Source organism: Lactuca sativa, chromosome 8, assembly GCF_002870075.4.
Source record: "Lactuca sativa cultivar Salinas chromosome 8, Lsat_Salinas_v11, whole genome shotgun sequence".
NCBI classification, from domain to species: domain Eukaryota; kingdom Viridiplantae; phylum Streptophyta; class Magnoliopsida; order Asterales; family Asteraceae; genus Lactuca; species Lactuca sativa.
The window spans coordinates 102,951,101-102,973,968 of record NC_056630.2 but is presented as its reverse complement, the minus strand read 5'-3'; positions in this window follow the sequence as shown (position 1 = coordinate 102,973,968).

Here is a 22,868-nt window from a genome sequence, read left to right as displayed (position 1 = left end):
TAGTTATATTCGTATTCGCATTCGTATTCGTACTAACCTAATAGTTATATTCGTATTCGTTCTATCCTATTAGTTATATTCGTATTCGCATTCGTATTCGTACTAACCTAATAGTTATATTCGTATTCGTTCTATCCTATTAGTTATATTTGTATTCGCATTCGTATTCGTACTAACCCAATAGTTATATTCGTATTCATTCTATCCTATTAGTTATATTCGTATTCACATTCGTTTAGTATTAATCTTAGTTATGATTAGTATGATTTCTTATTCAAAGAGAATATAATTATAACACCTTTAAAAGAAATCTATGTTTAGTCTAACTGTTTAACCTGCAATTCGAACCATTAGTTATCACAATTTTCATTATTAAAATCATACATGAAATAAAACATTTGAAATGAAAATACGTTTAAGTACAAGATTTCTTGTACTTTTGCTTGTATTCCCCCTTGAAAACGTTGAAAACCATTTAAAAAGGGTAGGGGTATGAACTCACCGGACGCGGAAATGTGACGATTTCGGACACTAAACGTCGGTTCGGGGCCTGATTACTCGTGATGTCCCTATGTAAAATGAAATAATGTCCATATATATCTAATTAGATTTACAATCACTAATTATATGGAACATTATACTCCAATGAGATTAAACACCTCAAAACGAGTGTTTGGAGTGACCCGGGTGACATCTACGGACGTGTAATGGTACTAGGGACTTGGGATTTGAGTTTACTCCCCAAGAGTAAACATTTTAAGAATTTTACAACCATGAAACACATACATACATGAGTTCACGGCCGTGAACTCATGTTGGTGTGATTTTGAGTGCTTAATGGCTTGTTTGGACTTGGGAAATGTTGGAATGGACTTCTAAAATGCCTTGGAATAAATTTATGGGACTTATACCATTCAAAAGGGAGTTCACGGCTGTAAACTTGGATTTTACGGCCGTAAACTCTCCTATGGTCAAGAATAATTATTTTGGGGCACAAGGGACAATCACATGTGATTCTAGTTAATTTTCCAAGCCTTATTATGAATTTAGGGCACCATTTAACTCACATTTAGGAGTTTACGGCCTAAGAGCATGATCTATGGCCGTAAACTCTTATTAAGAGGATGTTTGATGTGTTTAAGGTCCCCAAACTATTTTTAGATGGCTCTAGAATTTACCACAAGGCTATTGGTTGAGTTTCAAGGCATTTGGACAAGTTAAAAGGGGTTTACTCTCCATTTTTGAGGGGTTTACGGACCAAGCATGTGCCTTGGCCATAAACTCCTATTTACTCCTCAAAAATTATGTTTATGATGTTCTAAGGCCAATACCATTATTCTAAAATTCATATCTAAGCCTTGTTTGAGTCTAGGAAGGGTTTAAGGGCTTAAAAACCCTCTAAATTAGTGTTTACGGCCTAGGCACCTTCCAGGGCCGTAAACTCATAAACAAGGCTCTAAATCATGTTTCAAGGCATTCTAAGCTCATTCCATAAAGTCATCTAGCCATATCTAAGGTCTAATTGTGGTTTGGAAGGGTTTTGTTGCTCCAAAAAACCCCTTTAAATGAGTTTACGGCCTAGGATAGTTCTACGGACGTAAACACATGATAATGGTCCTAATCCATATTTTAAACTCGAATTTGAAGGTTAAAGAGGTTACATAACAAGCTAGGGAAGGTACCTTGGTGATTAGAAGCCTTAAACTTGAGATTTGGACCTTAAACTTGTATTTAGGAGAGAGGTTAGAGAGAGAGTAGAGAGAGGAAGCAAAAGCTTCAAATGAATGTTTAAACACGTTTAAATAGGTCCTAAAACTTGGACACGATGGAATTCTACCCGATACCGACACTAAACGGGGCTTTTGGTCGCACCCGATTAAGTTGCTGTTACCCGACGGGATAGAATTTAGAAATTTCAAGTTAATGATTTTGGGCCATTTTTATGAGTTTTAAATGGATCTGAACACTTACGAGATTAAAATAAACTTATAGTTTATATATCTTAGCCCAAAAATGAAAACGGAACGAATCGATAAAGGCGGATTTTTACGCGCGGGACGGATTTCGGCGATGGACAACTTCGGGTTGTTACACCTCGCGAGGCCTATAGTCTATCCGGACCGCCCTGGGTATCTTGGCCTTCAGCACAAAGCATGATCTCTATAACCCGACCAACCACAACATGCCAACATACATGTAACATATAAACATATAAGGTAAAACATGATATCAATCCAAAGAGCCGACCTTGGTGCCTTCGACCCATAAGTACAGATCACTATAGCATAACCACATCTTATATAGCAAGATACAGATCTAATACCAACATACATATCTAACAGATCACGATACCATAGCAACATAAGGTAAAACATGATATCAATCCAAAGAGCCGACCTTGGTGCCTTCGAACCGTAAGTACAGTGAGGGAAACTCGCCTCTACTGATGATAACTTAAACAACACTCAATCTGCGGCGAACACCGCTCCTCATGATAAACTAAAACTAGAAACAAGCCCAATCAATAATTAAGGTTTAACCCAAATCCATGGTGTAGTCCATTCCTCATCATTGTGAGGGAAAAAAACCATTTTGCCCTTTATATACAAGCCCAACCAAACTAAGCCCCAAGACCCCTAATGGCCCAAGGCCCAAAATCGACCCATTGGGCTTCTGCACAAAACGCATGGCATTCCTCCCTACGATGTCTGGCGTCCGAACGTCGAGCATTTACATGCCAACGCTTGGTGTTTGCTCGCTGTTCACCAACTTCAAAACCTAATGGCTTAAGATATCAAGTCCAAACTTCAGATCAATAACTAATAGAACGTCTAAAGCCATAAAGTTGCTAACTTTATGGTCGTGCATGGCTATAGTGAGCCCAAAAGCTAAAAACCCAACTCCTTAACCCATTAAGACACCTCAAAACTTGCATAGAGTGAAAGGAAGGTCCAAGATCACATTTTTATCTCTTAATCTACCCTGAAACATCCAAAAGGAAAACTCCTTTAGTCTAAGGTAGATCCTACCCAAAAAGACCAATAAAATGGGGCTAATAAGCATAAACTTCTAACATAAGCAAGATCTAGAGATATGGTGATCACGTTCGGCAATTTATACCTCATGTAGGTTGCTAGGATGATGAAGATCCTAGATCTAACGCTTCTACAAGCTTCTAAGTTTTACCACCACCTTCTTCTTCCTTTGGAACACACAAAAGCACACACTAAATCTTCAAAATGCAACAACGGGGTTAGGTTTTGCAAGAGGGGTCATTCTAAATATGGAGACTAATGAGAGAAAGGGTTTGGGGCCATAAGGATGCTTAAATTGGGTGAAAACCCTAAAAATTAGGGTTTGGTCTTTGCGTTCAAATACCTGGCGTTCATCATAGAACGACTGGCGTTTGAACGCCTAGCGTTCTATGCCAAATGCCTAGCGTTTTGACCAAATTTCCAAAAATCATTATAACGAGGTTAAAAGTGTAAATACCTAGAATCCATGATGTTACACAAGGGACCTCTCAGGAACTATATGATAGTATTTCCTGGTTTATGTGATGGCTGATAGCCTAGGAAAGTACCTGTTATATGTTATTTGATTATGTGAACTGCTAGGTGTATGTTGTATAGTTGTATATTGTTAGGATTATATAGCCTTAGAATGATTGACTTATCCTTATTTCATGTTCCTTGTTTGGTTGTTGGCTTATGGTAGATTCAATTATTCAACTATCTATATGATCGTCTATTATGTACAACAAGCATGCACAAGGCAACCAGAAGTACGAATCGTGATAAAGGACATTCCTAGGAGGAGTGCCTAGGGAGTTGGTTGTGGCTCTTAGTAGTAGGTGGGTGTCAGTACACCTAGGGATGGTCTAGTGCAGTGACTTAGGACCTTAGGATAAATTAGTAATTGACTACGGATGGGTGTGGAAGGTAGTATGGGCCTGTACTACTGAAAGCACATGATCTATATGAGAGTCAGAAGAAATATCGAGGTTGCTAAGGAACTAATATGTGGAGGCCTGGTGTGTTGAGCACTGTGTTTTGATGTCTAATCTTTTCTGTTGTATATATCAGTATGGTGGCTATCATATGTAACGCCCCGTTTATTTAAATAAATTAATAAATGTAAGTCCCAGACTAATTTGTGAAGAATTTTGATAGTTGGGGGTTGTTTAGTAAGTTACAGAGTTGTTTTGAGAAGAATTTTATAGGCAAGGGCATGTTTGGTAATTATTGTACCTAAATTGTAATGAATTTTATTGTTAAGGGCTGAAAGGGTAATTTTTGGACTTATAATGGAAACTTTTTATGGAGGAGGGACCAAAGTGTATAAAAATGAGTTAAGTTTAGAAGGAAACACAGGACTTCAACCCGTGCCTTCTTTTCCCTCCCTGTTTGAATATATATATATATATATATATATATATATATATATATATATATATATATATATATATATATATATATATATATATAGCATTAAGAAACCCTAACCTTAAATTTTATCTAGCCGCCACCTTATAACCCCTAACCACCGGCCGCCACTTATAGCCGCTCCAGCCGGTCGCCGCCACCACTTCTTAGCCATTATCGAAGTCGCAAGCCACCCGAGCCCCTTTTGTATTCCGACCAAACGAGTTCCGAGCGACGCCAAGATGGTTGAAGACAAAGGCTGCCTTGGTCGTTAGGGCAGTGGGCGAAGAAGAAGAACGTGACATGTCGCTGCCGCCGTTCGCTAGATAGGGTCGCGACCACCCTCCTCTTCCCCGTTATTCTGTTGTGCGCCTCATATCGGTTTGTCGGAGTCACCGTTGCCACTGTTTCATTGTCGTTCGTTTCAGTTCCAACTCGTATATGTGTCCATGTTTTAGTGGATGTCATGTGATGTTGGCCGGAGAGCAAGAGGGCCACCATGGCAGCCAACCATGGTGGTTGTCGACGTCTAAACCCCTTCTGCCGCCGCCAACCACCATGAGGGGTGGTTGTGGGTGTGCGTAATGGTGCTATGTGTGCGCTGATTCTAGTTGAAGTCGGTTTTCCTAGGGGTTGCTTGATCGAAATTCAAAATGTCATCGCCAAAACTGTAACGTCCCAAAATTTCAGGCTAAAATTTTTTTTAATTAAACATTACTTTAAGCAAATTCATCATTTCAAAACATAAACAGAGTATTAGTTTCCAAAATACATGTTCGTTATCAGAGTAAACATCCCCAGGCTGTCTAAACTATGGTGTGTGCCATGCGATCACCCCGAGCTCTTCCCTCCGCTACCGGAAGTACCTGAACCCAAAACTGAAAACCGTAAGCACGAAGCTTAGTGAGTTCCCCACCCTACCACATACCATGCAAGCATATAACATATAACATTCAGTTAGGAGTTACGGGCCTCGCCCACACTCGTAAAGATACGGGCCCTGCCCATACTTCGCTAGCCGGGAGATACGGGCCTCGCCCACACTCGTGAAGATACGGGCCCTGCCCACACTTCGCTAGCCGGGAGATACGGGCCTCGCCCACACTCGTGAAGATACGGGCCCTGCCCACACTTCGCTAGCCGGGAGATACGGGCCTCGCCCACATTCTACAATCTGGGAGATACGGGCCTAGCCCACACTCCACTCTCGGAGAGATACGGGCCTTACCCACACTCAACCGCTAACTCATAATATACAAGTATATACAATCATATACTAATAAGCTAGGAGATACGGGCCTCGCCCACACTCATGGAGGTACGGGCCTCGCCCACACTCCGCTATCTCTGAGATACGGGCCTTGCCCACAATCAGCTACTATCACAAATATCATAACATAACATATTATCAGACATATCTGGGGTGTCCGATCTACCCTTCGGTCCTAACGACCGAACTTGGGGACTATTCCCCCTCCTACTACCACTATCACATATAACATAACTTGCCAGCATATAAACATATCATCACATACTGTCAGACGTTTCTGGGGCGTCTGACTACCCTCCGGTCCTAACAACCGAACTCTACTGATGAGTCATGGAACCCCATCCATGCTCCTACTGATAGTGAGATACGGGCCCAGCCCACACTCACTCTTTCCCTAACTTGGGCCTCGCCCCTGATCTGCTGCTAATGAGGTGCGGAACACCATCCACATTCTGCAATTGGTGAGACACAGGACCTCGCCGACACTCACCTCCCTACAAGGCACATACAAGTATCATGCAAACAACAAGTATAAACTATCACATAACCATTCCTTGGGCACCCGCCCTCTGTCATTGGACCTCGTCCCGAATATCATATTAGCATACTATGCCTAGGGCTAACCCCCGGGTCTTCTACTCATAACTACATGGGCCGACATTGTGGCCGTAGACCCATTCATACAAAGGGAAACTCACCTGCACTGGCTGAACTGGCTGATGAACCCACTAGCTGCTGCCCGTCAACTCTCTGAACTCCTGCTCCACTCGCTCCCCGAGCTACCAATGTCAATGCAACACTGAGTCTAACTGACACCCGAAAGACAACCAAATCAACTCTGGTCAAGGTCAAAGTCCTGGTCAAAGTCAACCTTCCAGGTCAACCCTACTCGCCGAGTCACCCTATTGACTCGCCGAGTTCATATGTTCAGAGTCCTTCTATTCGCGACTCGACTCGCCGAGTCAGTCCATGACTCGCCGAGTCTACCGATTTCCGAGTCCTGACCTGTCCAAATCACCGAGTCTCCATTCGACTCACTGATTCGAGTCTCAACTCGAAGGGTTTGGGGTTTTCGCGACCTGACTCGCCGAGTCCAAGACAACCTTCAATAGACTCGCCGAGTTGTTCATCCAACTCACCGAGTTCCTGCCCAACTTCATCTGACTCGACGAGCTGTTCATCCCACTCGTCGAGTTTCTCCAAATGTTCATGCTACTCGCCGAGTCCATTCAGATCTCCATACATGCAGAGGACTTTTGAGTCATGCATGGACTCCAAACTGTAGATCTACCCTTCCCAAGCCAATTCCTCACGTAAAGTTGCAAACTTTACGTGTAGAGAAGGAGATCTAGGCAAAATACACCACAAACTAGGGTTTAAGGCAAGGAGGCTCCATAATCAACTCAAGGGCTGCTACTTTATGCTTCTCAAGACCATAATATGCTTAGATTTGAAGTAGCAACTTCAGATCTGGCTTCTAACTCAAAATAATAACATTATGGCTAAAAAGCCCCAACAACTACACATAGATCTAGGTGCAAAAAGGGTCCAGGAACTATTTTATTACCTCCAAATGCTCATAATGAACTCACAATCCCAGATCTATGGTCCCTTCTTGCTCCTCCAAGTTCCTTCTTCCTTCTCCAAGCTTTAATGCACCTTCCAAGGCAACAAATGGCTCAAATAGAGGATATGGCGGCTAGGGTTTAATGTTCTGGGTGAAAGAGGCAGTAAAGGAACCCTAGGGGAGAGAATGAGGCGCTTAAATAGGCTCCAAGTCCCGAATTTAGGGTTTTCCTTGCACAGACCAGACTCGTCGAGTCCACTTGGCCGACCCGCCGAGTTGGTCACTTACACCTCGACCCGGATCCCGCTCGGACTCGCCGAGTCCCTCCTTGGACTCGCCGAGTCGACCCCTAAACTTAGGGTTTTCTTTCCTTTCTTGTTCTTCAAAACTTTGGGTGTTACAACTCTCCCCCACTTAAACTAAACTTCGTCCTCAAAGTTTGCTATGGCCCACCGCCTGCGATCTGCCTCCAATAACTCACCAATTAATCCAACACCAGCTGCCTACCTTCGCTGGCCTCCCGCTCGGTCATTCCGGCTAACACAAATCCTTGCGAATAATAGACTCGGGTCACCCTGACCCTGAACATCCTGGGAACACAACTTACTTACCGACAATCCTTCTGGTACTCACCGAGTACTGCACTGAACCTATAGGGGTTCACCCCTTCTTTCCTTGCACAATTCCTTGCCTTCCCAAGGCAAAGCTCCATAACCAACTATTTCTTTTGTCACTGTGAAGGCCCTATCCTTCACCAACTCCATCACCCCCCGCTAATCCCGGTACGGGTCATCACCGTCAGTAACCACTGACACTCCTCTCTGCCAAAACTTGGTGCCGAGCACCCCTCGATTTAACTAACTGAATCCCACCATACACTACTTACCCACAGTACTACTGACTGAAAATTCTGCTATTCCTTGTCTGCTTTCCGGATGAACTGAGACCACCCTGGTCCCTACCAACCTATCAATGTCTGGATTACCGGCTCCCACCGATAGCTGACCCAACGCAACTACTAGTCGCTCCCAGCGACTTTCGAAGAAACTTCGACCACCTAAAACTGCTCAATCTATCCTGCCCTACAGGCTCTACAATTTCCCTGGGATCCCCTATCCCCTATCTTGACACTAAGGTCCTTACCAGGTCCCACTGTGCTGCTAAAACTCACGGGCCTCGCCCACGGGTCTCACCCAACTATATCCTGGAGCGGCCTCTCCCAAAGTCTCACCTTTCTAGGGCTATACAGGCAAACTCCCTATCATTCTCATCCACTACCCATTCCTGATCCCTATCTGATCACTAGGAGGTAGGGGCCTCGCCCCAACTCCGCTAACGAAGCTACTAAGGAATGTTACGGCTTACCCGTAGTCTTGCAACACTTCCACCACTAACTGCTAATACAAAGGCACCCATGTGCCATTAGCTCCTAAGATCCTCATTCCGACTCCCTCGAGCCCTTCGGGCGATCCACAACCTGAATTCCTAACCACGTACTAACCATTACCATCACGCACTAGCTGATGGGGAGTTTCTCAAACTCCCAACCCTGAAATCCTCAATCCATCAAATGCTGAACTACTTCTTTTCCTTCTCGGAGGTCGCACACTCATTCTGGATCTGCGTGCTCCTACCTTTGGACACTCGGAGGATTCTCCCCCACTTCGATCCTGCTTACCCCTTGTTGCTCAATACTCAAAAGAATTCCTTGCTACCATTCCATAATCAATCTGCTGAGGGACCCATGCTTACCATAGCTAGGGATCTAACCAACCCATTTCTAACATTATACAACCCCGATCTAGCGAGACATACCAAGTCCCTCCCAAGCATGCTACAGTTACTGCATCCTATGTAGCCTTCTCCAATAGGGTACATCCCCTTACTACCATTCGAATATCCAAGGTATGCAGATGGCATATAAATCGATCACAATCAACCGCTTGAAAAATAAAATACTCATACCGATAATGATGCAGAACCATAACAATATAATCATGCACAAATAAAAGAACTGAAAACGGAAATCGCATACCTGCAACGTCCAGTGCTGATCGCGCCTCTAAGGTAGTCATCTGAAGAGTTATGCCTCCTACCGCAGGCGCCTCTGCACGGCCCTGACGGTCGTCTGTGATCCTCAAAGTTGCAGGGACAGGTGCCATCACCCGCCCTGCTGAAAACAAACTGGGGCACTAGGCCTTTTTGTGACCCCGATGATGGCAATGAAAACATAACAAGTCTGATCCCTGTGTGGTGGTAAAAGTACAATCCCTGCTGAAATGACCAGTCCGACCGCACTTGAAACAGTCAGACTCACCACCGCTACCACTCTTGCATGCGCCCCCGTGCGCCCTGCCACACTTCCCGCACCGACTGCGGTCCTAATAATCCTTCGATCTCGAATCCGATCCCTTGGACCTTTTGCCCGAACCTGTAGCTACCTGAACCTCATCCGGCTTCCTCTTCCGGATCGGCTCCAAATCAATTTCCCTCTCTCTAGCCCGAGAAATCATATCTTCCAGCGTCTTACAGCTGGATCTGCTCACAAACTCCCTGATGTCATCCCTCAACATCTCATGGCATCGGGCTTTCTTCATATCCTCATCCGCGACGTACTGCGGTACAAGAAGAGCCCTCTCCCTGAGCTTGGCGGTGATCTCCACCACAGTCTTAGTGGTCTGCGTCAAATCCTAAAACACCCATGCCAACTGCTGCACCTCAATAATCGGCGAAAACTCCGCCCTGAACCTGGCCGAAAAATCGCTCCAAGTCATCGCGTCCAACGCGGCATCATCCCCCAAAGCATGACCAATCTCCTCCCACCAATCCCTCGCTCTGTCCTTCAGAAGACAGGAAGCAAGTCTGACCTTGTCCCCCTCAGGACACCGGCTCGTACGGAATGTGTTGGCAACATCAGCCAACCATCTGCTGCTAGCGATGAGGTCCCTAGCCCCATGATAATCGGGTGCCCCGCAAGCCCTGAACTCTCGAAATGTCAAGGTACGCGCTCCCATCAAAGCCATCATCTTAGTATGGAAGGCTCCCAGCCTCTCATCCAAAATCTCCAATATACCCTCCTTGAGCGTGCCAAAGATCACAGGAGTCTGATTCAAAATACTGTGCGTAACCTCGGCGGATATCAACTCCCTCATTCGCTCCTTGAGCTGCTCGGCCCCTGAACCCGAGCCTGATCCCTCTCCGGCGCCTGATCCGCCCGCTAGTCTCTCTCACAACGTCACCATGCTGACAATATACCACAACCACTATCAGAATACTCATCACTGATGCAAGACCAAACACACCCTAACAGGTTCCCGGTCTTGTCTCGGCCTTTCCCTAATCGAGTACGGATCCTCTACTTTCAGTAGTACGGGCCCATACTACCTTCCACATCTATCCGTACTTTCCTCCGGAATTGCTTTGACTCCACCAGGTTCCTTATCCACTACTACTGCTCCCAGCACTATCTCATCCTAGGCTGGCCCTAGGGAAACCTCTGAGTCAACTCAAACCAGTCCTCAGCTGTTGAAGGCCTCCTCGCGATGCCAGTTAGCCATCACCTGGATACCATCACATGTGACGAGGCTCAGATAATCCTTCGAGTAAAAGACTCGTCCCTACAACGGTTAGACTCGGACGAGAGCTGTGCAATAGGGCCAAATCCAGCACTCTGAGATTATTCAACCCTGATCACATGTGACATGGCGTATCCACTTAATGGCTAACTCCCATCACTCAGAATCCCATAATGCACAAAGCAAGCAACATTCAGACAAGGGAAAATTTAACCATAACATACTCAAGAAATCATATCCACAAGGCAAGAAACTGAACTAGCATGCAACACAAGCTTATAGACTCACACAAACTCATAAACTCAGGCATAACCAAAACAGGCTATCCTATTACTGTCTAATCAGCACTACTATGCAGCTCAAAAGCAAAAATAACAGGCACATCAGGCATCATCCCTAGATCCTTAGTCCTATTATAGCATGCTGTTCTATCAACTGATAACCATAACATAAGCTTGTATGGGTATTTTGGGGTACTTACTTGAGCTCGGTTGATTGCATGCACCACACCCTTTTTCTCTTTTCAAAGTTCTTTTCTTTATGAATTATTTTTACCTTTCTAAAACTGTTTTCTTTCCCAAAACTCTCTTTTTACAAAACTGTCTTTTCATTTTGAAAACTTCTATACCAATTCCTCAGTTTGAGTTCAGACACACCCGAGAGCATGTCCGAATCCCTCAAACCAAGGCTCTGATACCAACTTGTAACGTCCCAAAATTTCAGGCTAAAAATTTCTTTTAATAAAACATTACTTTAAGCAAATTCATCATTTCAAAACATAAACAGAGTATTAGTTTCCAAAATACATGTTCGTTATCAGAGTAAACATCCCCAGGCTGTCTAAACTATGGTGTGTGTCATGCGATCACCCCGAGCTCTTCCCTCCGCTACCGGAAGTACCTGAACCCAAAACTGAAAACCGTAAGCACGAAGCTTAGTGAGTTCCCCACCCTACCACATACCATGCAAGCATATAACATACAACATTCAGCTAAGAGTTACGGGCCTCTCCCACACTCGTAAAGATACGGGCCCTGCCCACACTTCGCTAGCCGGGAGATACGGGCCCTGCCCACACTTCGCTAGCTGGGAGATACGGGCCTCGCCCACACTCGTGAAGATACGGGCCCTGCCCACACTTCGCTAGCCGGGAGATACGGGCCTCGCCCACACTCTACTATCTGGGAGATACGGGCCTAGCCCACACTCCATTCTCGGAGAGATACGGGCCTTGCCCACACTCAACCGCTAACTCATAATATACAAGTATATACGATCATATACTAATAAGCTAGGAGATACGGGCCTCGCCTACACTCATGGAGGTACGGGTCTCGCCCACACTCCGCTATCTCTGAGATACGGGCCTTGCCCACACTCAGCTACTATCACAAATATCATAACATAACATATTATTAGACATATCTGGGGTGTCCGATCTACCCTTCGGTCCTAACGACCGAACTTGGGGACTATTCCCCCTCCTACTACCACTATCACATATAACATAACTTGCCAGCATATAAACATATCATTACATACTGTCAGACATTTCTGGGGCGTCTGACTACCCTCCGGTCCTAACAACCGAACTCTACTGATGAGTCATGGAACCCTATCCATGCTCCTACTGATAGTGAGATACGGGCCCATCCCACACTCACTCTTTCCCTAACTTAGGCCTCGCCCCTGATCTGCTGCTAATGAGGTGCAGAACACCATCCACACTCTGCAATTGGTGAGACACAGGACCTCGCCCACACTCACCTCCCTACAAGGCACATACAAGTATCACGTAGACAACAAGTATAAACTATCACATAACCATTCCTTGGGCACCCACCCTCTGTCATTGGACCTCGTCCTGAATATCATACTAGCATATTGTGCTTAGGGATAACCCCCGGGTCTTCTATTCATAACTACATGGGCCGACATTGTGGCCGTAGACCCATTCATACAAAGGGAAACTCACCTGCACTGGCTGAACTGGCTGATGAACCCACTAGCTGCTGCCCGACAACTCTCTGAACTCCTGCTCCACTCGCTCCCCGAGCTACCAATGTCAATGCAACACTGAGTCTAACTGACCCCCGAAAGACAACCAAATCAACTCTGGTCAAGGTCAAAGTCCTGGTCAAAGTCAACCTTCCAGGTCAACCCTACTCGCCGAGTCACCCTATTGACTCACCGAATTCATATGTTCAGAGTCCTTCTATTCGCGACTCGACTCGCCGAGTCAGTCCATGACTCGCCGAGTCTACCGATTTTCGAGTCTTGACCTGTCCAACTCACCGAGTCTCCATTCGACTCACTGATTCGAGTCTCAACTCGAAGGGTTTGGGGTTTTCGCGACCTGACTCGCCGAGTCCAAGACAACCTTCAATAGACTCGCTGAGTTGTTCATCCAACTCGCCGAGTTCTTGCCCAACTTCATCTGACTCGACGAGCTGTTCATCCCACTCGTCGAGTTTCTCTAAATCTTCATGCTACTCGCCGAGTCCACTCAAAGGACTCGCCAAGTCCATTCAGATCTCCATACATGCAGAGGACTTTTGAGTCATGCATGGACTCCAAACTGTAGATCTACCCTTCCCAAGCCCATTCCTCACGTAAAGTTGCAAACTTTACGTGTAGAGAAGGAGATCTAGGCAAAATACACCACAAACTAGGGTTTAAGGCAAGGAGGCTCCATAATCAACTCAAGGGCTGCTACTTTATGCTTCTCAAGACCATAATATGCTTAGATCTGAAGTAGCAACTTCAGATCTGGCTTCTAACTCAAAATAATAACATTATGGCTAAAAAGCCCCAACAACCACACATAGATCTAGGTGCAAAAGGGGTCCAAGAACTAGTTTATTACCTCCAAATGCTCATAATGAACTCACAATCCCAAATCTATGGTCCCTTCTTGCTCCTCCAAGTTCCTTCTTCCTTCTCCAAGCTTTAATGCACCTTCCAAGGCAACAAATGGATCAAATAGAGGATATGGCGGCTAGGGTTTAATGTTCTGGGTGAAAGAGGCAGTAAAGGAACCCTAGGGGAGAGAATGAGGCGCTTAAATAGGCTCCAAGTCCCGAATTTAGGGTTTTCCTTGCACAGACCAGACTCGTCGAGTCCACTTGGTCGACTCGCCGAGTTGGTCACTTACACCTCGACTCGGATCCCGCTCGGACTCGCCGAGTCCCTCCTTGGACTCGCCGAGTCGACCCCTAAACTTAGGGTTTTCTTTCCTTTCTTGGTCTTCAAAACTTTGGGTGTTACAAAAACCTTCACTACCGCCGCCGTGAGCCACCAGGTGAGTGGCTGGAGTGTTTTATGCAATCTGAAGTATATTTGTGCGTGTTTTGTTTGGCCGGAAAATGAAGAAAAACCACTACCACCATGTGGTAGTGGCTGCCGCCACGAGCCACTGCCGGCCACCACTAGGGTGGCTGTGTGTGTTAGAGTAGTTAGTGTGTGTGTGTTTATTTTTGGAATAAATCCTTGTAACTATAATTAGCATTGAATAATGAAAAAAATATAAATAATCACCACCGTAAGGTGGTGGCCGCCGTTGACCACCACTACCCGAGGTGGTAGTGGGTGGTGCCCCACAAGCAAAACCCTAATGGACCTAGACAAAACCCTAATGGGCTTAAAGATTAATTTTGGGCCTATTGGGCCATGTTTGGGTGGAAAACCCTAATTGTGAGTATTTAGGCCTTGGACTTATTTGGACCCACTTTTGGGCCATTGAGATTGGATTGTCTATTAAGCCCAATTTCTCCATATCATTTATCTAGTAGAGTAAAGGACTTAATAGATTAAGTTCTTAATGTGTTAAGTAAGAAACACTTAACCCTAATCGTCATTTTATGTGAAACCCTAATTTCACTTGGGCCGTGAGTTGGGCCTTTCGATTGGCCTTTGGTAATTGGTTTATTAATGGGCTATCAAAGAATAATCAAATGGACTAAAATAATTTAATGGACTTAGGGTAAGCCCCATATGAGGTTTTGGGCCTAATTTGGAAAATAGGGCCATAGTTTGGGCCTTGGTGGTTATATGATATTTGGCAATTAGAATGCCAAAGGGTCCATTATTAGACTTTTGGGCCTTTGGATTGGGCCTTGGGCTTGAGTCAAGCTAAGATAGGGGTAAAGCAGTCTTTTACACCAAGTATGGACTTATGGTTATGATTTGGAACCCAATTATTAATTGGGTGTTATTTTGATGTTGACATATTCGGGAATCTGTCATCCAGCAGCTAGGGTTTTGTCAACAGGACTTCAGCAGTGTGAGGTGAGTTTCCTTCCAGTAGGAACAAGTCTACGGCCACAATGCCGACCCGTTTAGATAGCAGTAGTTCCGAACTATGGTCCGATGCCAGGGTGGTCCCAAGAAGTAGTTATGTATGCTTGATGTCTTTGTGATTCAGGCATGTCTATGTGTTATGTGTTCCGGACTGCGGTCCGATGCAGTATGCAGTATATGTGTTATTGTTATCTATTATGATTATGTTATACTATGTTTAGTCAGTTCCGGACTTCGGTCCGATGCAGTGGGCAAGGCCCTAGTTAGTTTCGGACTTCGGTTGGATGCAGTGGGCAAGGCCCTAGTTAGTTCCGAAATTGGTCCGATACAGTGGGCAAGGCCCTAGTCAGTTCCGGACTTCGGTCCGATGCAGAGGGAAAGGCCCTAGTCAGTTCCAGACTTCAGTCTGATGCAGAGGGCAAGGCCCTAGTCGGTTTCGGACTTTGTTCCGATGCAATGGGCAAGGCCCTAGTCAGTTCCAAACTTCGGTCCGATGTAGTGGGCAAGGCCCAATATGTGCTTTATGTGTTATTGTATGGTATGTGGTAGTTTGGGGAAGCTCACTAAGCTTCATGCTTACAATTTCAATTGTGGTTTCAGGTACTTCAGCTAGCAAGGGGAAGGACTCGGGATGATGGCATGGCACACACCACCGTTTTAGCCAAGGAGTTAGACTCTGATATTTTTGACATGATCTTGACATCAGTTTTGATATGAGACATATTTTATGACATTTTGAGACACACGACTTATGGTTTTCTTATATGATATTTGGATATTATGGTTTTAGTAATGCTTTCAAACGAAATTTTTGGCTTGTATTTTTGGAGTGTTACAAGTTGGTATCAGAGCCTTGGTTTGAGGGATTCAGACACACTTTCGGGTGTGTCTGAACTCAAACTAAGGAAATGGTATATGGTTTTCAAAAGAAAAACATTTTCGAAAGAAATTTTTGAAAAAGAAACTTAAAAAAAAGAGTTTTTGAAAAAGAAAAAAGGGTGTGGTGCATGCGATCAACCGAGCTCAAGTAAGTACTCCCAAATTACCAATACAAGTTCATGTTATGATATGATTATCAACTTTATGAGAACTGCATGCTAGATTAGGACTAAGGATCTAGGAAGTATGCTTATGTGCCTATTATATGTGTATCAACTTTTTGAGAACTACATGCTAGTTTAGGGCTAAGGATCTAGGAAGGATGCCTCATGTGCCGATTATATGTGTATCAGCTTTATGAGAACGACAAGCTAGTTTAGGGCTAAGAATCTAGGAAGGATGCCTTAAGTGGCACAGAGAGGGTAGGTCCAAGTGATGAGGAAACCCACAGGATCGTTGTTGCCAAAGTGCATGTGGCGATTACGGAGGCTATTCTGGAGTTGTTTGGGTCTGTTAAGACCACATTGATCAAGGAGTTTGATCGGTGATATGTTGTCGTCACGCGGGCTACTGCTGTCGCAGCCAGTATGGCGGTCACTGTTGTAGGACTTTAGAGAGGCGGGGAGTTGCTGTACCAAGAGTTTAGTAATATGAAGCCTCCGGATTTCAGAGGCGCCAAGGACCCGATTATCACCTTGAGGTGGATATCTGATGTGGAGGGATGCTTCTACACATGTTTGTGTCTAGAGGACCAGAAGGTGAAATTTGCGCTGAATCTTCTTGACTGGGGTGTGAAGGATTGGTGGGAGTTCATGACCCAGGGCATTTCGCATGCAGATCGAGCCGCAGTGACTTAGGAGCAGTTTCTGGAGATGTTCCGTGATGATTATATTCCTCTTGTGGAGCGAGAGCGACTGGAACAGGAGTACCTGTTGCTCAAGAAGACGAGTGATTCGGTGACATATATGACCAATATGTTTAAAAATAAAGCCATCTTATGCTTAGAGTATACCACCTCAGATCAGGTGTAGATTTCATAATACTTGAGTATGCTCAAGACGGAAATTTGGGAGTTTGTATGGACTCAACCTTATCGTACCTTGACCAAGTTGCAGTCAAGCACTAGGAGGACAGAGATTGAGTTGGAGACCCAGAGGAAGGAGAAGAGGTCAGCTCCAGGGAAGTATCAGTCGACGACCAATCGGTTCACATCCATTGACACAAGTTCAGGACCATTTGATGGGAGGAATTCCAAGTGTGGCTAGTGTGAGAAGTTTCATGTTGGGAAATGTCAATCTTTTACATGTCGTGGGTGTAGCGAGGAGGAGCACTTTGGTAGGGATTGCAGGCAGAGTATGTGGGTTTGTTTCCATTGAGGCCAAAAGGGCCACATCAGAGCTTGTTGTCCCTTTCTCATTTCCGGCGAGGTGCAAACCCTACACCCTTAGCTTGGCAGTTACCCGACGGATATCATGGGGCGGCTGGAGTTTCGTAGATCGAGGTTCTAGTTACCAATTTTTCAATTTAGTTGGTTACTGCAGTGTTGGTATCATATGTATTTTTTGTTTATGTTTTGAAGTTTATTTGTAATCTTGAATGATCAGTTGAATGGAATTATCTTAATTAGCTCTGGTTTTATTTGATTTCTTATGATGAAGGGATTGATTATTCTCCTTGAAGTATTGCATGCGTACTAGAATTTGTGAATGTTGTTGTGGGCTCAGATTCTCCTGTATGTGGATGTTAGATGTGCGGATCAAGTAGTAGGGTCCGAGTTGGCCTAGAATTTAGAAGGGTTTTGGAGCTGTCTGAGTTTAGCATATTCCAAGTAGGGGAGAGTGAAGACCTCGTAGCAAGAAGAGCTTATGCCAAGGTTCAACTCTCAATCAGATTTCTCCAGTTTAAGACTTTCGCGCAACTGGTTAATCTTTTGATTTTGCGTCAGGGTAAACATTTTCAATTGAATTTCCTTTCAAATCGTCTTAGTTTTGGTAGTATTAGTAATATGTAGTTTGTCCTCGCATTTTAAACTCTAGGGTGTTAGGAGCCCAGGTTGATGGTTGTGTGTAGGGCTTCTATGTCTGTTCTTGTTTGATTGGGGCTTGGAAGTCTGAGACACAGCCCAAAGGCCTGGTATGGTTAGTTAAGTCTTGCATATTCGGTGTGCGTTATGTTAGGTTGTGAGTGATGTTATTGGTTAGCGGATCGAGGGTAAGTCTGAGTGTTGTTATTGGTTAGCAGATCAGGGGTAAGCCTGAGTGTTGTTATTGGTTAGAATATCAGGGGTAAACCCAAGTGTTGTTATTAGTTAGTGGATCGAGGTTAAGCCCAAGTGATGTTGTTTGGTTAATGGATCAGGGGTAATCTCAAGTGTTGTTTTGGTTAGCAGAGCGGGAGAATCTGAGTATTTGTCAGTAGATAGTAGAGCAGGGTTGCTAGATCCAAGTAAGAGTACAGTCTAGTTTAGTATGACACCGTTGGATTGATGGGTTTTATAGGTAACAAAAATCATATTTTTGGCGGAAAACATAAAACCCTAAGTTTGCATACACCATAAAGGATCTATGTTCTCAATATGATATGCAAACAACAATTTGAATTTATGAACACTAAAGTACATTGCTATTTTCGATTTAGGAGAAGGGATAATAGAAGACATACCTTTTATTTTATTATTGTAAATAAACTATCAATCCTTCTTTGTAGAACTTTAGAAAGCCAACACCATAAATCTCATGCCTCTGATGACTCACATCCAAACCCTAATAGTTGGAGGCTTAATGAAGAGAGAGGAGTAGAAGGTATAATTTTTGGAAGGCAGGTTTCCTTATAGATAACCCTAACCCTTTTCTTTCCCCCCAAACAACCCTAAGCTTCCTAGAAACCCTATAAATGCTCCATAAATCCCTCTTGAACCGTCCCCTCTCATAGAGAGGTTCTAGAATCAGTCAATGTTCAACTTTTGGACATTGACACTTTTAGTACTTCTACTTTTAATTAATCCAATTAATTCCAATTAATTTCTGATTATTTTTTAATTAAATAATATAATTTCGAATTAATATATTTTTCTAAAAACATATTAATAAATTATTTATTTTGATTTCTAATTAATTTATTAATCATATAATAACTTAATAAACTAGTTTCTCTCTCCAAATAGCAATCCAGTCTCTTACTAGGTTTGAGGGCAACCCAAAAGGACTTTGCTAATAATTTAAGTTTATAATAATTTACTTAATGGATTAGACACCTAATCAAACATAGTTTTTGTTTTGTTGGTGCATTTTATGCATGGTGATGACGACAGTCGGTCGTGAGTTCCTTGCTCCACCTTTCGTAAGGTACAACTGGCCGAGAAGGGCTCGGACCGATTAATCTGTGGATTTTAGTCAGCAGAGTTGATGTGAAAGTTGGTTAGTCTTATCAGCGGGGTCTTGCTAGAATTTTATTGGTGCGTCGGCATGCAGGGTTGTCGGATATGGCTTGCGTGGTGGCCTCCTTCTTTGGCTTTTTAATGGGTGGCGCAAGGTCAATAGGACTTGGTCGGGCCAGGTTGTAAGTATTGGTCGGTAGGGGTGACAAATAGGGTGGCTTTGTTGCTTGAAAGTTGGGTATTACTTCAGGGTCTGCACGTCATGGACCAAGAAGTGAATTCTTTTCTTATGGATTAAGGATGTTGTGTAGAGTTGTGTTCTTAGTCAGGTCACTTGTTTCTCACTAAAGGCTACAGAGGTGTCATGAGGTGGTTGACTGTTCAAAAGATACCACAGTAGATGTGATTTAGACCGCTAGAGCCTATGCTTGAATTGGCTTATAAGCCTAGTTTCGGAACCTTGGATGTTGATGGTTATTGGTGTTGACCTTCAAATGATCTAAACTCGTGTTGAAGGAGTCGGGTTTGAAGGACCCACAAGGGGTTACCTCGACAGTAGAAGCAAGAACTGATTTCGATGATGAAATCTAAATTAAGTAGGTTAGAATTATAACACCCAATTTCCAAAACAGATCGGCTTAGGGCATCAAGGGGTCAAAGGCATGACTTTTGGGAAAACACGGGTGTCACGACGTGACCATAAGGAGGTCACGACGTGACATTTGGAAATAAAAATGACAACGTGACAATATGATGCTCACCTCGTTAGAATGGATACAACCCAAGCCCACGAATTTTAAGGTTCTCTCCATATTTAAGGACTTTATCTCATGATCTAAGGTATCTTCTCCAACCTCCACTCATTCCAAATGAAACCCTAGCCCCCTCTATGAGTATTTAAGCTTTTGATGATTGTATTGGAGACTTGAAGAAGAAGGGATCATCTTTGGTGCATAGGTCCAGTTTGCAAGCTTCATTAACATCTTCTAGCAACCCCTCTAGACCTTTGTGAGTATTCAAGTTTCATGCTTTATAGTTCATTGTCACTAGATCTAGAGTTTTATGCATTATTGTCCATGTTTAGATGAGTTAGAGTGTTCATGTTTAGATGAGTTAGAGTGTTGGGATTCCATAAAGTTGGCAACTTTATGGGTCCTTAGAGTCCCTTGGTGAACATATGCGATAGATTTGAAGCTTAGGTGATGTTGAGCTCATGTTTGAGGTTTTGACCTCCTTTTCTTCATAAATGACCTAATTTGAGCTCAAGTCTTGAATGGACATGCAAGACCTTAAAGCATCGATTTTTATGTCTTTTGGGCTATAAGGAAGGCTTCTGGAGTAAATAGGTTCGGGGCTTAACGGATTAAGGTCTTAACTCATTAAGTCATCTTCTAGTCAGTTCTCACGATGTGAGAAGATGCATGTCACGTCGTGAGGATCAGTTGACTTGTTGACCATTGAATTTTTGACCAGTTTGAATTTGAGTCAAACTTGAAGGATTTAGGTTGTTGATTAAGATTCTACCATGTTTTGGTGCTAGAAGGTTCGTGGGAGAAAGCAATGCAGAAAGGGAAGTGTGTCACAGTGTCTCTGGGTTCGTCAATTTGGGTGAGTTTTTCCCTCACTATACCCGTGGGTCGAAGGCTCCAATGTTGACTCACTAGATTTGATTATGTATCCTTGTGTACGGGATGTTGTTATGTTGTACCGATCTGCTATATATATATATATATATATATATATATATATATATATATATATATATATATATATACATCCTTGTGAGTTGGATGTAAGAGTAGTGTATGATGATTAGAGTACCAGTACGCTGGTTATCATCTACGAGAATTCCCTACGGGTTGTATGTAGCCATATAGGATAGCCTAAGAACTCTTTATGTAGGCTCTCTTGCATGTTCCTTGTTTGGTTGTGGCTCTAGAGTAGGATCATTTATTCGGTTGTCTATCTCACCTCCGTTTACATATGGCTATGCATTTCATGGAGATTTCTGGTAGTGGAGCAGTTTGTTGTGAGGGGTCTAGTAGGCGGTTGTAAGTTTTTCGACAGGTAGATTGGTAGTTGCATGTACTTATGTGCCTACTTGATTTCTTGTTTGTTTATATGTCGACATATTGTGGTGAGTTAGGTTGAGGCGGTCCTGTTGTGTGTTGTAGTACAAGATACCAGGTGCGGGCCAACTGTAAGTCATAGATACGGAAGCTCGGGAACAGCGGTTAGGTTGAGGCGGCAGGCCAACATACCTAGGGCAATCCAATCTGATGACTGGGGGCAATATGCATGTTTGTATATATTTTGTGGTGTGTGGTATTTTTTTATGGGGGGGGTCACTAAGCTTTGTGCTTACTCAGTTGTTTATGTTTTTCAGGTTCTACCAGCATTTGTGAAGGCGATGGTGTGATTGTACGTTTTTCAGGTTCTACCGGCATTTGTGAAGGCGATAGCGTGATGGTACACACTCATCTGCTGCATTAAGGATTTCGCGTCTATAATATTACTCTGATTTTTAATAAATGTAATTTTGAACAAATTTTTTTATTAACATGGGTTTTATAATTGTGGGATTTTACCTTAATAAAAATGAAAATTTTTAGTTGTGAGAATGGAACGTTACAGTTGTAGCATCTAAACATTCATTATTCATAAACAACCACCAAATACGAATTTGCTAGAAATAAAGATCTTACAACCAAACAACCAAGGATATACACCCAGAAACCTAGGTATATGACTGACAGAACTCTGATAAATGGTCCGGGGGGGGGGGGGGGGGGGGGAGGGGGGAGACACCAATTGCACCTTCGGTTAATACAACTTGAATCCTTCAAACAACACCAGTTGCTAAAGAAGGACGAAATACCTAACCGATCGAACATGGACTAACAAAATAAACCCACTGATCTCATATACTGTTGAACAAATCCCATACGGAATATACGTACCGAAATTTGAAGTTGATCAACAAATCAACCATTGTTTGAATTGTCCAAGATAAACAACCCATGTTGTGAGCTAAACATGTTCCAATACCCAATACCCAACCTGAGCAGCTAAACCAATTCTCTAACAAGATCTGTGATGCTACGGAACGTAACTGCTAATCACTACGAGATCCTTGTCTAGCAACTTCTTGCCATGAGGACAACACATGCGTCCCTGAAGACACAATCCTGACGGTAACTTGCTCTGCACTTGCAATCTGACCAATCCTTGAATTCTCCATGAAGGAATTCGATGGATTCTTGAAAAACATCATGAGAAAACTTCCAAACCACGATCACCTTGATGGTAGTTTACTTTCCTTCACTTATGCAACAATAACCCAACACACAAATCCCGCATACTTGAATCACAAATTCCTCTGACTTGTCGTACCAAGACCATAACAATCGATACGAACAATAATGCTCCAAACAAACACCCAGTTCTCCCACACTTAGGGTTCAGACCACAGACCACC